At 33.4% G+C, this 14,875-nt stretch overlaps 1 protein-coding gene across 4 annotated transcripts in view; it reads right to left on the bottom strand.

The window, feature by feature from the left end:
• Positions 1–14,875, bottom strand: part of ATRNL1 (attractin like 1) — an 811,767-nt gene that overhangs the window by 510,900 nt on the left and 285,992 nt on the right. The window lies entirely within an intron of this gene.

The following is a 14,875-nucleotide window of genomic DNA, read 5'->3' as shown; positions in this document are numbered from 1 at the left end:
GTATCTAATTAAACTTAAAAGCTTCTACACAGCAAAAGAAACTATCATTAGAGTAAATCAGCAACCAACAGAATGGGAAAAATTTTTTGCAATCTACCCACCTGACAAAGGGCTAATAACAAGAATCCACAAAGAGCTTAAACAAATTTACAAGAAAAAGAAACAACCCCATCGAAAAGTGGGTGAAGGATAAGAACAGATAGTTTCAAAAGAAGACATTTATGCAGCCAACAAACATATGGAAAAAAAACACATCATCACTGCTTATTAGAGAAATGCAAATCAAAAACCACATTGAGATCCCATCTCACGCCAGGTAGAATGGCAATCATTTAAATATTAGGAGGCCGGGCGCGGTGGCTCAAGCCTGTAATCCCAGCACTTTGGGAGGCCGAGGCGGGTGGATCACGAGGTTGAGAAATCAAGACCAACCTGGTAAACATGGTGAAACCCCGTCTCTACTAAAAATACAAAAAATTAGCTGGGCATGGTGGTGTGTGCCTGTAATCCCAGCTACTCGGGAGGCTGAGGCAGGAGATTTGCCTGAACCCAGGAGGCGGAGGTTGCGGTGAGCCGAGATCGCGCCATTGCACTCCAGCCTGGGTAACAAGAGTGAAACTCCGTCTCAAAAAAAAAAAAAAAAAAAATTAGGAGACAACAGATGCTGGAGAGGATGTAGAGAAATAGGAATGTTTTCACACTGTTGGTGGGAGTGTAAGTTAGTTTAACCATTGTGAAAGATAGTGTGGCACTTCCTTAAGGATCTAGAAACAGAGATACCATTTGACCCAGCAATCCTATTACTGGGTATATACCCAAAGGATTATAAATAATTCTATTATAAAAACACGTGCACACATATGTTTACTGCAGCACTGTTCACAATAGCAAAGACCTGGAATCAAACCAAATGCCCATCAATGATAGACTGGATAAAGAAAATGTGGCACATTTACACCACTGAATACTACGCAGACATAAAAAAGGACAAGTTCATGTCCTTTGCAGGGACATGGATGAAGCTGGAAACCATCATTCTCAGCAAACTGACACAAGAACAGAAAATCGAACACCGCATGTTGTCACTCATAAGTGGGTGTTGAACAATGAGAACACATGGACACAGGGAGGGGAACATCACATACCAGAGCCTGTTGGGGGATAGGGGGCCTAGGGAAGGGATAGCAGGGGGTGGAAGAATTGGGGAGGGATAACATTAGGAGAAATATCTAATGTAAATGACGGGGGGGGATGGATGCAGCAAACTACTATGGCATGTGTATACCTATGTAACAATCCTGCATGATGTACATATGTACCCCAGAACTTAAAGCATAATTTGAAAAAAATGAAATTTCAAAACACATCTTTGAAAGAATAATTATAAAAATCTTTATATATGAGATAAACTAAGAAATGAAATAGTGAAGAAAAAGAAAATAAACATACATGATAGGCATATAAGGAATGTTAAAAGGCAGATGAGACATAATTATGAGCTTTGGGATATATATCCTTCCTTAATAAAGAGAAGAAGTGAAAGTCTGAAATAAGATACAGAGATATTCTTAGGCAGAAGAAAATTCAGGAATTCATAAATCCACATTATTTTCATACTTGCAGTATTCTTTGAAATTAACATATTTTCTCCAGTTTCTATACCAATTAATCTGTATTTTTAAATATTTTTACATACAGATCCCTTCCGGTAAATAACAGGCAAAAAAGATTTCTCTAACCCATACAAAGTTGACTAATATAGATTAAATTCAGGAGCTCAAACTTATTCACATAAATAGATTTTTTAAAAGTGAAAGAACATATGAGCATTCATGCTCATGAACTCTTATGTTCAATACATAAAAATATAGTTAACTATAGCAGTGGGAAAAAATCATAAGTATTTTTAAAGTTCACAAAATCTTGCTTGCCAAATAAAATTGACAATGTCTAATACAGATATGGTATAGTTTTGCATAATGATATTTCTCAGAACATTCTACAGAATAAATTATTATAAAATTTATGCACCAGGGTAACTTAATAAAGTGACTTAATATTTAAATAATATAAATTATATTTGCATATACTTATTATATATATATTTGATATAAATATATTACATGTATTTAAACTCTAGTTAAAAGTTTAAAGAGGTAAAAGAGTCTAAAATGTCTTCACTTTTTCAGAAGAGTTCATAAGAACAGGAACAGTGGAATACATATAGAATGACAAGTCAAACAGTGAAAAATTGGAGGCTAAATAATCAGATTATACATTTTTCCATCATGTGATTGCTAGAAAAGTGAGTTGAAGAGTAAATATTACTGCATATGAATTATAAAATTAAAGCAGAAATATAATAATCCTTTATAACATTAACTCTATGAAACAAAGAACCTCTATGAAACAAAAGAAGTTTGGGTGTTAGGTTTTCTGTGATATTTCCAAACACCACTTTTAAAATTTTGTCATTGATTTTAGTTTTCTGGCTTTAGAAATATGTAATAGAGAAGCAGAAAGTATGCTTTTTCCCAGCATAAAGAAACTGTTCTCTCATATTTAGAAATATGTAATAGAGAACCAGAAATGTATTCAAAGTAAAGTTAGAACCTTTGTTCTAATTGTAACTTTGTATAAATTGACCAATCTCTCCCCATTCCACCCTCCCCACAGACCTCCAAACCTCTCAAAACCTTCCCAAGCTTCCCATATCCACAATTCTACTCTCAACTTCTGTGAGATCAGTCTTTTTAGATTCTGCAGATAAGTGAGATCATACAGCATTTGTTATTCTGTGCTTGACTTATTTTACATAATATAATGTCCTCTAGGTTCATCCATGTTGTGTTTCAAATGACAGGATTTCATTATTTTTATGGATAAAATACATTCCGAAAATATATCACATATTTTTATCCATTCATCTCTTGATGGAGACTTAGATTGATTCCATATCTTGTGAATAGCACTGCAGTAAACATAAGAGTTCGTACATATCTTCAAAATTTAAATTTCAATTCCTTTGAATAAATATCCAGTAGTGAGATTATTGGGTCATATTGCCATTCTTTTTTTAAATTTTTTCAGAAATTTTCATACTGTTGTCCACGAATGGCTGTATTAATGTGCATTTCCACCAATGGTGTATGGAAGATCCTCTTTCTCCACAACCTTTCCAGTGTTATTTTTTGTCTTTTTCACAATAGCCATTCTACCTAGCATGTGGTGATATCTCATCGTGATTTTGATTTACATTTTCCTAGTGATGAGTGATGCTGAGCTTTTTCTTCATGTATCAATAGGCCATTGGTATGTCTTCTTTTGAGAAATGTCTATTCAGATCTTTAGTCCACTTTTTACTATTTGTGGGGTTTTCTTAGCTATTGAGTTGCTTGGGTTCCTAACATATCTGGATATTAATCCCTTGTCAGAGGCATAGTTTGCAAATATTTTCTCCCATTCTATAGGTTGTCTCTTTGCTCTGTTGATTACTTCCTTTGCTATACCGAAGTTTTTATTTTAATGTAATTTCTCTATTTTTGCTTTTGTTGCCTTTGCTTTTGAGGTCTTTTCCAAAACAAACAAATAAAATCCTTCCCCAGAGAAATGTAATAAGCGTTCCCTCCATTGTCTCTTCTAGTAGTCTCAGTTTGAGGACTTAACATTTAAATCTTTAATCCATTTTGATTTGATTTTTTTTAAGTGGTGACAGATGGGGTCTAATTTCATTCTTCTTAATGAAACTTTTTCCCAGTCTAACTTATTAAAGAAACTATTCTCTCCTTAATGAGTGTTCTTTTCACATGCTTGTTGGCCACATGTTATCTTCTTCTAAAAAGTGTGTATCCATGAACTTTGCTCACTTTTTAATGGGGTTGTTTTTTGCTTGTTGATTTGTTTAGGTTCCTTATAGACTGTAGATATTAGATCCCTGTGGGATGCATAGTTTGCAAATATTTCTCCTATTTTGTAGAATGTCTGTTTACTCTGTTGGTAGTTTCTTTTGCTGTGTAGAAGCTCTTCAGTTTAATTCGGTACCATTTGTCAATTTTTTTGTTGTTGTTGCAATTGCTTTTGGCATATTCATCATGAAATCTTTGCCAGTTCCTATGTCCAGAATGGCATTTCCTAGGTTATCTTTCAGGGATTTTTTAGTTTTGGATTTTACATTTAAGTCTTTAATCTATCTTGAGTTGATTTTTGTATATCAACTCAAAAGGAAAAGGTCCAGTTTCAATCTTCTGCATATTAATAGCCAGGTTATCACAGCACCATGTATTTAACAGGGAGTACTTTTATCACTACTTGTTTCCGTCAGCTTCATTGAAGACTAGATGGTTGTACGTGCCCAGAATTATTTTTCGGCTCTCTATTCTGATCCATTGGTCTATCTGTCTGTGTTTCTGTAAGTTCTATCCCATTTTGGTTATCATAGCCTTGTAATATAGTTTGAAGCCAATTAATACAATACCCCCAGCTTTATTCTTTTTTGCTTAGTATTGCCTTGGCTACTCAAGCTCTTTTTTAATTTCATATGAATTTTAAAATAGTTTCTTTCCAATTATGTAAAGAATGTCAAAGCTAGTTGGATAGGAATAACACCATGCTGTCCTGGTTCCTCTTGCCTTGTAGTAGATTTTGAAGTCAGGTAGTGCAATGACTCCAGTTTGTTCCTTCAGCTGAAGATGGCTTTGGCCATTTGGGGTCTTTTTTGGTCTCTGAAGAATTTCAGAAATGTTTTTTCTGTTTCTATGAAGAATGTCATTTATATTATTATAGAAATCGCCTTGATTCTGTAGGTCACTTTGGATAGTATATATATTTTTAAAATATTAATTCTTTCAATCTTTAAAAACAGAATGTCTTACCATTAATTTGTCTCTCCTTCAACTCCTTTACTCAATGTTTTACAGTTTTTATTGTAGAGATCTTTCACCTCCTTGGTTACATTAATGCCTCAGTAATTTTTTAAGGTATTTTAGGTGGAATAGCTATCTTGATTTCTTTTTCAAATAGTTTGCTGTTGACATATAGAAATGCTACTAAATTCTGTACATTGATTTTGTATCCTGCAACTTTACTAAATTCATGTGTTAGTTGTAAGAATTTTCATAAAATTTGTACGATTCTCTAAGATCATGTTAACAAACATGAACAATTTGAATTTGTCCTTTCTAATTTGGATGCCCTTTATTTCTTTCAGTTTCCTAACTGCTCTTCCTAGGAATTCCAGTACTATGTTGAATAGAAGTGGTTAAAGTGGGCATCGTTGTATTGCATCAGCATTCAAAGGGGAAGCTTTCAACTTTTCCCTGTTTGGTATGACGTTAGCTGTGGATGCATATATGTGCATATATGATCTTTATATGTTGGGGTATGTTCCCTCTATATCTAATTTTTCAGGGGTTTCATCATGGAGAAATGTTAAATTTTATCAAATTATTTTATAGCATTAAATTTTATCAAATTATTTTATAGCATTATTTTATTTTATCAAATTAATTTATATCAAATTATTTTGAGATGATCCTATGGTCTTTGTCCTTCTTCCTAGTAATATGATGCATCACATTTTATTGATTTTTATGTGTTGAGCTGTCCTTTCATTACTGGGATGAATTTCACTTAATCATGGTCAATGATCTTATGATGTGTTGTTGGATTCAGTTTGCTAGTACTGTATTACAGGTTTTTGCATCTCTAGCCATCAGAAATATTGGCCTGTAGTTTCTTTTTAGGTTTTGTCCTTGTCTGGTTTTGTTATCAGGATAATGCTAGCCTCATGGAATGAGTTTGGATGAATGTCCTCTACTTCCATTTTTTGGAATAGTGAGAGAATTGGTATAAATTCATTTCTAAATATTTGCTAGAATTTAGCAATGAAACAATCAGGTCCTGGACTTTTGTTTGATAGGAGGCTTTGTTTTACTGACTCAATCTTGTATCTGATTATTGGTCTGTCTAGGTTTTCTATTCCTTCACGATCCCATCTTGGTAAGATAAGCTATAATAAATGTATTCATTTCTTCTAGGTTTTTAAATTTGTTGGTGTATCATTGTTCATTATAGTCTCTAATGATCCTAAAGAAGACATTATGATGTCTTCTTTCTCATTTCTGATTTTATTCATTTGAGTCATTCTTCTTTTTTTCTTAGGCTACCTAAAGGTTTGTCAATTTTGTTTCTTATTTCAAAAACCAACTCACCATTTTCTAGATCCTTTGTATTTTTTTAGTTTCTATTTCCTTTATTTCTGCTCTGATCTTTATTATTTCTTTCCTTCTCCTAATTTCGGGCTTACATCATTCTTGTTTTCTAGGTCCTCAAGGTGCAATATTAGGCTGTTTAGGTATTTTGAGGTATTTTTACTTTTTCAAATAGGTGATTATTGCTATAAACTTCCCTCTAAAAACTGTTTTTGATACCAAAACCTGTATCCTATAGGTTTTTCCATTTTGATTTGTCTCAAGAAATGCTTTAATTTCCTTTTTTATTTATTCATTGGCTTGTTTAATTTCCATTGATGTGTACAGTTTCCAAAGTTCCTCCTGTTATTGATTTTAGCTTTATTCTACAGTGGTCAGAAAAAAAAATACTTGATATGACTTTGATTTTTAAAAATTTGAGGCTGGGTTTGGTGGCTCATGCCTGTAATCCCAGCACTTTGGGAGGCCAAGGTTGGTGGATCATCTAAGGTCAGGAGTTTGAGACCAGCCTGGCCAACATGGTGAAACCTGGTCTCTACGGAAAATACAAAAATTAGCTGGGCATGGTGGTAGGCACCTGTAATCTCAGCAACTAGGAGACAGAGGTTGCAGTGAGCCGAGATCACGCCATTTGCACTTCACCCCAGGCTGACAACAGTGAAACTTCATCTCAAAAAAAAAAAAAAAAAATTGTTAAGGCATGTTTTGTGGCCTTATGTATAAACTATCCTAAAGAATGTTATATGTACTGTTAAGAAGACTGTGCCTTCTGAAGCTGTCACAATGGAATGCTTTGTAAATGTCTGTTAGGTCCATTTGGTCAAGAGTATTGTCTGACACTGAAGATTCTGATTGATTTCCTGTCTGGATGATCTGTGTATTGCTGAAAGTGGAGCGTTAAAGTTCCCTACTATTATTATATTGCAGTCTCTCTCTTTAAATCTATTAATATTTGCTTTATTTATATAGGTCCTCTGCTACTGGGTACATATATGTTTATAATTGCATCTGCTTGCTGCATTGATCCTGCTGGTATTATATAATGGCCTTGTTTGTCTCTTTTTACAGTTTTTAACTTAAAGTCTACTTTTTTCATATAATTACAGCTACTTCTGTTCTTTTGGGGTTCCATTTACATTAAATAGCTTTTCCCATCCATTTATTGTCAATCTATGAATGTTGTTATAGGTAAAGTAAGTCTCTTGTAGGCAGCACAGTTTGGTCTTTTCTATACATTCAGCTTCTCTCCTTTAATTGAATAATTTAAACCATTTACATTTAAGGTAATTATTGATTGGTAAAGGCTGACTATCACCATTGTGTTACTTGTTTTCTAGTTACTTAGAATGTAAGCAACATTTAAGTTTGAAGAGCTCTCTTTAGCATTGCTTACAGAATTGGTCTGGTAGCCAATATTGTGGTATTGATTTGTCTGAATAAGTCTTTCTGTCCTTCATTTTAAAAATATATCTTTTATATTCAGTCCCCTTAGAAACTCTAGGAGGCCCTCTAAAGAAGAATGAGCAAAAAAAAAAAAGATAGACTAGGAGACGTGATCTTTCAGACAGCTTTTGTTTTGTCTGCAAAAGTCCTTCTCTCCTTCATTTTTAAAATACTTTTTCTGGCAATAGTATTCTTCATTGACAGGTATTTTCCTTCCACATTCTGAATATATTGTCACATTCCCTCTGACCCCAAAAGGTTTCTGCTGAGAAATTTGCTGCCAGCTGTATTAGATCTCTCTTATATGTTATTTGCTTCTTTCTTCTCACTTCTTTCTAGACCCTCTCTTAGACATTTATCTTTGTGAGTATAATTATGATATGCCTTGTGGTATTCTTACTTAGATTGAATCTGATTGGTGACCTTTGACCTTGCCATAATTGGGTATTTACATCTTTCCCCAGGTTTGAAAAGTTTTGTTATTATTTTTAATAAGCTTTTGGCTCCTTTGTCTTTCTCAACACGTTCTTGAATTCTAATAAGCCAAATGTGTTCTTTTATATTGTCCCCTAGATCTGGTAAGCTTCTTTGTCCCTTTTCATTCTTTTGCTCCTCCTCTGACTGTTCTCAAATAGCCTACCTTTGAACTTGCTAATTATTTCTTCTGTTTAATCTATTGTGCTGATGATTCTCTCTATTCTGTTTTTATTTCATTGATTGTATTTTATTTCACTCATTCATTTCATTCACCTCCAGGATTTCCACTTGTTTTTTATTATTAATATTTCAATCTCTTAAGTTTATTTCATGTCTTTCTGATTGCTTCTCTGAATTTTACTGAAGTTTGAGCTCAGTAAACTTATTAAGTTTCCTTAAAACAGCTATTTTGAATTCTTTGTCTGAAAGATCAAATGTCTCCATCACTTTAGGGCCAGTCTCTGGCACCTTATTTTGTCTGTTTCTGTTTGGTTAGAATAGATTTCCTTGAATAAACTTGATGCTTATGGACATGCAACAATGTATGTGCATTGAGAGATTAGAAGCTTATTCCAGTCTTCCTAGTCTACCTTTGTTTTTGCTCATCCTTCTTCAGAAGGCCTTCCAGGGTTTCTAAGGGGACTGACTGTTGTGTTCCCTCAGCCCATGACCACTGCAACTCCCTAAACACTAGAGGGAAGTCTAAGCCCAGATCTGCTGTAAGTTTCACAAGGGCTCCAAGGTTGGCAGGGTTCTCCAGGGCAAATGGACCTAAGGAAGATCCAAGGAAGGTAGCTGGGCTGTGTGGGAAAGGTGGCCAGGAAACATAGCCCAGAAGACTATCCCCGTGCCCCAGACGATCATGCTTCCCAGCAGGTCTCTGAACAAGTGAGGTATGTTATCAACTGCAGCAGGAGGGGTCAAATCTGAGTCTGGGTCCCCTCAGAATCTACCACAGCAAAAAGGGTGGAGAGCCCACCTCAATTCCTCAAATGGTTGTACATCTTCTAGCAGGTTCCTACACAGATATGATAGTTACCCGACTACAGTTGGGGGGTCTGGGGATGAGACTGAATTTCTCAGGATCTGCTGTGAGACCGCAACTTGAGATCTACTGAAAAATAAATTTGCCGAGCCTATCAAGGAGGCTCAGACTCACAGTCTGCAGGATATAGGCAAGTCTCCCTCTGGGGTTTTGTGTCAGCAGTTCTATGCTGGGAACTCAACTGAAGAGGGTTGGAGTCAAGCCACAGGACTACTTCTAGGTTCACTGCTGAGACTGATATCAGTGGGCAAACAAGCCTCTTACACTAGTGTACACAATTCCTCCTAGGCCTCTTGGAAGATGATTTTAGTTACAGGCTCAAGGCCAAACAGGGCTGCAGTCAAATCCCTTGGGGAACAGGGCCATTTCTAGGCATGAACCTAGAAGCATAATTAATGCATCTGTCAGCTGAGTTCCAGTTTGCATTCTGAAAACAACCCTCTTGGGTCTTGGGCTCCACTGAGCTTTCATACCCTCCCACCTGACTCCTGAAGCTCCTGCCAGTGACTTTTGTCAGTAGATGGTTGCAGAATTCTTGTTGACATGAGAAAATATTAGCAGGTTATCTCCTATTCTCCCATCTTGCTGGCATCACTCTCCCTCTAGTGTTTTTAAAGTGATAAGACTCAGATGTTGACTTTAAAAGCTAAAGGATACAAACTCATTTCTCTAATATGCAAGTTATAACATTTTCTTTTTTGTTAACAATATTTGGTTTATTCAAATTGCATAATCTTATATTGAACTGAAAATTACTGTAATATATTTACCTTTAACACCGTATAAGTTTTACACAGGAATGGTTGAAATTTTATTTTCTCTAAATTACAGATTTCTTGGAAGGAAGAAATTATATGTTCTTGTGTAGGAAGTAACTTTGGGATCCCAATTCTAAGCTTTCAATAGTCAAGCACAAATCAACACCACCTTGTTAAGCATTAAACTGAAAGGCTTTGCAGAGTTTTGGAAGGTGTCCAATACAAGAACTACATTCTTTGTGAAATATTTACAGCTAAAAAAAAAAAGCAAATTAGAAGCATATTATCTAAAATGGTTTATATTAACGAGTATTTTTTGAAATAATTTTGAATGTATTCAAAGAGTTTTCAAATTTTGTAAGTTAAATTTAAACACCAAGTTTTGGTAGTCCATGTGTCATTTAAGGAAACACAGGTACCTCCAAACAGCTGATGAAATAAATATTTCCAATAAAAATATAACAATATGATATTGGGCATGAAACTCAGATTGAAAAACATAAAAGTAGATGTAAATAAATGGAAAGACATTCTTTATTATTTAGTAGGACACCTCAACATCATCAGAATAGCAATTAATTTCAAAGGTAATCTTTAGAGTGATTCAATGAAAACTCCAATGAGATTTTATAGGAGCTGGAAAAGTTGATCTCAATGTTTATGGACAAAAGTGAACGTACAAGAATATTTAGAAAAACACTGAAAAAGAATAGCTTTGAAGAGAGGTAGACCTAAAATCTATTAAAATATACTCAAGGTCTCTATAATTAAATAATATGGTACCGGCACATAAAGAGACCAAATGTATACAGTAGAAATTCCAGAAACAGGCTCAAATATCACATACTAAAAATCCAGTAAATGATAAAAGTGTTATCTTTAATGACTGGAGTAAGACAGTCCTCATATAAATGGTATTAAGACAACTTGATAGCTATTGTAAAACTATCAAATCAGATCCAATCCTCATGCCACACAAAATAAAACTCTAAATAAAGCATAAATCTAAATGTAAAAAATAAAATTACTGACATATTAAAAAAAGATAGGTTAATTACACTGTAACCTGCATAAAATAAAAGGCATCCTAACTATGAATAAAATTCCAAATGCAAATTTTAAAAGACTAAGAAATATGACTATATTAAGATAAGTGCATAGCAAAAAAAAATGTGCAATTAGTACAGTCAAGAAACAGATGACAAATTGGGAGAAAATAACTGCAACTTTTATCTCACTGAAAAAGAGCCTATCAAGGAGCTATAATCCTTAATTTATAAAGAACTCTTTAAAAATTAGGGAGAAATGAATAATTTTATAGAAAACTGGCAAAATACATGAAGAGACAATTCACAAAAGTGATATAAAAATGGCTCTTAACCACATGAAAAGATATTCAACTTCACTTATAATAATGGAAATATAAATTAAAACTACCCCAATTATTCTCCACAAGATTGGCAAAATTTCAGATGCATAGCAATATATCCTGCTTATGAGCCTGTAGATAAATAGGCCATCCCAATATGAATGGTGGGAATAGAAAATGACAAAATTCCTATGGAGGACCACATGACATTATCTAAAAAACTACATATGCATCTATTCTTTGACCCAACAATCCCAGTGAAAGGAATTTACTCTTAAGAAAACCCTCCACTATTATAAAAATACATGCACACAAGTTTATTCAATGTAGCATAATTTTAATTGCAAAATACTAGATAAATGTCTAAAGGTACCTGAATAGATTTGTTAACCTATGTACCTATACATAATGGAGGACTATACATCTGTAAACAAAACAGAACCAAAAAATAATAACATCTTTATGAGCTGATATTAATTGAACTCCAGGAAGTATTATAAAGAAGAAAAAATGTAAAATTCAAAAGAGTATATAAAATGCATCTAAAAATATGTCAGCATTTGTGTAAGAAGGTGAAATAATGACTATATATATGAATATAAGATACACACATAGACAGAAACACACATAGCTCAAACAGCTTTACTTTTATGAAAGGAAACACAGGAAAGATAAACCAGAAAACAATAAAATTGGTTACCTACTGGAAAAGGGAGAAAGAAATGAGCAATAATCTCTCTGAGTATACTTTAAATAGTTTCAGCTTATTAATGTTCAACATATTTACTAAATTATTTTAATACAATAAGAATGAGAAAGGGAAAAATCATAAAATGGGAAGCAGTTAGAAATAAATGAACCTAATAAACTTCAAGTGAATCCTATTTCCATATTGAAGGGAAAAAAAATGTAGAAAAGGAGGGAAATAGGAGGAGAGGTAAGGGGAAGAAGAGAAGAGGGAAAAAAGGAAGGGAAGAAGAAAGGAAGGGAAGGAGCAAGAGAGGAGAAAGAGAAGGAAGATTCAAAGTAATTTATGAATTCTATATTTGACTACATACTCCAAATTGGTGCCAGGCAAGGTGGAGGAAGAAAACTTGAAATCATATTCCAAATATTTTATATAGGTTTTCTTATTGAAGTGATATAAACAAAGTACTTCTGAAACCATTTTAGATTATGATATAGAATTGAGCAAACAAGGAAATATGTTGATGTTGTTGGAAGTCAGTGTTTATTTACTGTAGAAGGAACACACAAATATTGAGCTGGAGAAGGCACAAAGGACCTTGTAGAAATAGATCCGAATTGAAAGTTTTAGTATGAAGAAATGCTTTATAAAATATGTACACACGTGTGTATTAAATGCATATGTATGCATGTATATGTACATATGTGCATTTATATGTGCACATAAATAAATAATTTTTTCCTAACTTTGCTCACTAAACAAGCCACTAAGTAAAGATACCTGAAAGAGCAAAGAGCATACCTAGCACCAAGATCTTGGACTCTAATATGCTATTCCATTACAAGGAACTAGAGGTCAAAAAAATAAATACAGCTGATTCCGCAACTGAGACAGAAGAGGAATAAGATAAGCCTGAAGTATCTTCGTATACCAGAAGGTAGGAAAGCATTCACAAAATGATTAGTATGTCACATAAACAAAATAGCTAGCTTGAAGCATTTCCTACTGGCCAAATCTAAGACAATGTGATTGCCAAAGTGGTTAAAAACAGTAGTGAATTATAAATTATTGGGAAAAAATATAAATTAATGAGCCCATTCCAATAATAAGTAGATAAATAAATGAGGGCGGAAAGGAGGGCTCTTGCATATAGAAAAATGTTGAGGTCTGACTGGTAAATGCAAAGGGGACTACCATAAAAGTTAGTAATCGTCATTATAAAAATTAAGATTAGGCAAAATTAAACAAATTTTTGTTTTCATTAGTGTCATGTCCTATCAGATAAATTTGTTACATGTTTAATTCACTTTAAAAAGATAAAAAGAATACAGGCCTACTTGTCCTACCACCACTCAAAATCCAAAATCCTCACAGTTTAGCAAATTTATTCTAATAGCAGAGTTGCCACTCATGGGAAAATATCTCATTACAAAAGATAAAATAGATGAAATCCCAAACAAATGTATAAAATATTACTTATACACAATGCAATGGTATGCAAACCAATGAACCTCCCACCTCATTCCTTACATGTCAAAAATGAAGTGATAAAACTATGTTAACCTGTTATAAATAACTCATATTAAAATATTTGGTATATTCATTATGGATTATGATGTAATCTATATAATAATATAGTCTGGAATCAAGATTATCATAATTCATTAATTTCACTGTAGATCTCCCAAAGAAAAGCAAATTAAGAAATCAGAATCAAGGCTCTAACAACTATTTTCAACATAAGAAGAAAACAACTCCACAAACAAATGAAATTCTAAATTCTTTATTAAGGAAATTTTACATATATAAATGTAAATTACTCAGATCAATTAAAATAGTTTAACTTATGTTTTATTCTATAATGGTCTACTATGTTTACACAAAGGTAAAATTTCTTCAGAAACACTGTTTTAGGAAAAGTCTTAATTTGCATTGTTGAAATTATTTTACCATTCAGCTTTTAGAAGTCTTCTGCATGGTTTAATTAAAAATGTAACTTCAAAGCATTTCTGTGTCTAAGCAAAGAGATAATCACACGACTTGTCCACTAAGCAAACTAATGAAACAGCTGGACTTTTACGGAAAAGAGATTTAGGCTGAACTATGTTTTACAGACTTTGAAGAAGTAAATAATCTCACTAAATGTCACCTAAATAATGATTATCATTTATGTAAACGATAGCATGTTATACACATCACTTTGTATAAAACAAAATGTAAATAATTCTACACTTATGTTTTAAAATATAGCATTTAATTTTAATTTAAATATCTAAGTTGTTAAATATTTAATTTACATAAATACTTGTATTGACAATACAATATTTAGATATTTAAGATTTAAATGTTTAAATACATACATACCCCTTATCAAGAGATAAAATTTCTTTTCTCAGAAACTAAAATAAGGGGCATGTAATAGCTATAATTTTAAAATATTACAGATTAGTTAAAACAGCTGAAAATCTGCTCAATGATTTTGCATTTTTATGATAAAATATGAAGGTATAAGCTGGGTGTAATGGCTCATGCCTCTAATCTCAGTACTTTGGGATGCCGAGGTGGGCTGATCCCAAGATCAAGAGTTTGAGATCAGCCTGGCCACCATGGTGAAACCCTATCTCTACTAAAAATATAAAAATTAGCTGGGCATGATGGCACACAACTGTATTCCATCTAGGCAGGAGGCTGAGGCAGAAAAATCACTTGAACACTCAAGGCAGAGGTTGCAGTGAGCCGAGACAACACCACTGCACTCTAGCCTGGGTGACAGGGTGAGTGAGACTCTGTCTCTGAAAATACAATAAAAGAAACATTTCTTTTTAAATGAAAGTATAAATATATAAAAGGTAAAACACATTTCTTTTGCTCTTTTTCCCCCCAAAG

This window comes from Saimiri boliviensis, chromosome 12, assembly GCF_048565385.1.
Source record: "Saimiri boliviensis isolate mSaiBol1 chromosome 12, mSaiBol1.pri, whole genome shotgun sequence".
Lineage (NCBI taxonomy): Eukaryota > Metazoa > Chordata > Mammalia > Primates > Cebidae > Saimiri > Saimiri boliviensis.
This window is presented reverse-complemented; position numbering and strand designations above follow the sequence as displayed.